This window comes from Uloborus diversus, chromosome 6 (assembly GCF_026930045.1).
Source record: "Uloborus diversus isolate 005 chromosome 6, Udiv.v.3.1, whole genome shotgun sequence".
In the NCBI taxonomy this organism is placed as follows: Eukaryota; Metazoa; Arthropoda; class Arachnida; order Araneae; family Uloboridae; genus Uloborus; species Uloborus diversus.
The window spans coordinates 50,005,577-50,008,357 of NC_072736.1; positions in this window are offsets into that span (position 1 = coordinate 50,005,577).

Consider the following 2,781-nt stretch of genomic DNA (forward strand, 5'->3'; position numbering starts at 1 on the left):
TCTATACAGCATGATTTAGAAAAGAAAATCAATGAAAGCCTACCTAGAATCTTATATTTAAACGCGTTTTATTCAAAACTTGAAAATGTCCACTTAACATTCCTTTGCCTTACTGCCTCATATATGACACCAGTTGTTCGTTCTGTGATGTTGGATGAACCTTTTGCTTCAGATAATAGCACTTTAACGATACAGGATTTCTTTCCTTCTAAACCGGATTCATCGAATACTGATGGAGGATCAGCGCATAACTCGTACCAGAAGTTTTTAGCAATTTGTTATTCCATCTTTACTGTTCATACCATTCGATGTAAAAGATAGTTTGGACTTAACACATCTTTACAGATAGTAACTACTCTCGTAACAGAAGCTAAAGACATAACTGCTTACCTCCTTTACAAAGAAATGCTACAAAATTGTTTGCCTTCAATTTCCTTTGATGTTACTACCCGAACGTTAAAGGTCTCATCGCAACTCACCTTATCATCAGCGAGCAATACCACTACCAACTTGAGAGAGAAGAAACTTCTGGGGGCTTTAGAAACGGATTGTGATTTCCAAACTGGGAGCTAAAAAGGTGTAAATATTTAGCATTCTATTGATGTATTGCTCATTGCTCTCATCAAGACTTGTTCTATCGTTGAATCACTACAGGTTCTAGACCACCTGAATTTGTCACTGCGTTAGATCTTTGGATAGCTGATGTTTTAGCTGATGTTTGATGTGATCAAAATTTTTTTATCGCATAATGTACTGAAAGGTTTCAGATAGTGTTGCAAGTATATGTCCGCATATTTAGCATAATTCACATAACCAGGTGCGTAAAAGAGAGGTAGCTTGGTGTTTGCAAATGAGAACCCCCACCGACTTAGAGGGCGCAGAATTGCAGCATTGCCCGTCTCACTATTGGCAATTCCGGTTTGTCCCACCCGTACGGTGATGGCAAAAGATTGTAGAAAAGTTGAAGTAAGTTAATCAAGAAGAAGTAGGGAAACTTTGGTCAATTTGGACTTTTTCTATGCTGCACAGGAATTTTGTTTTCCAGCGCTCTAAACAGTTAAATAACTCCAGTCACAAATAATTTGGTTACTGAGCTCGCTTAGATCTTTTAGAATTATCATTCTGACATTACCATATCATTGTGAGGCATTTTGTACTTCGGAAAAGTTTAAGTCAGGGAAATTTTTTCGTAAACTTCAGTGCAATAGTTGATTTTAGAATGTAAATTCAGGGTTACCCCCCCCCCCCCTCAAAGCGATGGCGCACCCCTTAAGTGTGACGGAGTACCCATCCAGAATAAAAGTCCTCAAAAAAGAAAGAAATACCCCTTGAAAAAACTGCCTTAAAAATTCCAATGACGCAAAACTGCTTTATGGACCACTCCCCATTCCCCCCCCCCCTGTGCACCCCTGTTAATTAGATTTTTTTTCTGCGAGAGTTTATTGTTTTACTATTATAGAGTGCTTTTTGCGAGTTTTGAGAATTTTTTTTAAGTAATAGAAATTTTTATTTAAATAGAGGATTATTTCGCCCCCCCCCCCTTCCCCCCAAAACCCGACGCGCAAAGTGCTGGGACTTTTTACCCCTCCTTGCTGGAAGGGTAAGAAGTAATTTGCAACAGGTTTCACCTTTTTTTTTTACTTTTTTATGTTTGGGTTTGGCCATTTTTTGGTCTAATTTTACTGTACTACTAATAGTTATTTTATTTGGCGTTGCTAAACGATCCTTACATAAAACGATGGAAGATTCTCTTTTTCAATTTCAGCGAGAAAAGTCGGCAAATATTCTGATCCGCAAATTTTATCGGGAAATATTGAATGTATATGAGAGCTCCTCCCGATTTTTTACTTTCTTCTATATCTAATATATAGAAGAAAGTATTGGATTCGTGCAAATTTTCGAATTTTGACGGATTCGAACGTTTTGAGGAGTGCCGAGTCCATTTCGACTATTTTTGGAAAATGTCTGTCTGTCTGTGTGTATGTATGTGTGTATTTGTGTCACGTCTGTGTGTGACCAGTTTTTTGTGGCCGCTCTACAGCAAAAACTACCGCATGAAATCGAACGAAATTTGGTACACATATGTGCCCTTATGTGAACTTGTGCCCATTGGTTTTTGGAGCGAATTCCTCCAAGGGGGGTGGAGCAATGGGACGTTTTTTGAGTTTTGCTCGATTGCTATTCCCCAGGAAGTAACTGGCGGAATCAGACAAATTTTGGTCCATATGTTGTCCCTAACGGGTACAGATTCTGATTCAATTTTGGTGCCGATAGCTCAAACGGGGGTTGAGCTATGGAACGTTTTTTGCCGTCAATTGTGACTGCTGTATCTCAATAAATAATGAACGTAATCAAACAAAAATTTATCGACAAGTAGCCCTTAGAGGGTATAAGAAATGATTCTATTTTGGTGTCAACAGCTAAAAAGGGGGTGGCGCAATCGAACGTTCTTTTTTTTCCATTGTGAGTGCCATATCTCAAGAAGTAATGCTACGTTCTGGATGAAATTTGGAATAATTATGAATCCATATGTAAACAGGCGTTGGTTTAATTTTGGCGCCAATCGCTCCGGGGGGGGGCTGATTTTTTTTTATTTGTGTGAATAATTTGTGTGAATAAAAATAGCTTTTTAATTGCAACAATAAGAAAGATAAATCGTAACAGACTGTCGTCTGCGTTCAGCTCGTGTTTTTAATTGCATGGAAATGATCCGAAATATTATCTCAATGATTTAAAATTTTTAACTGTTGCCATCTTGTGTCTGTTAACAGATAAATGTTT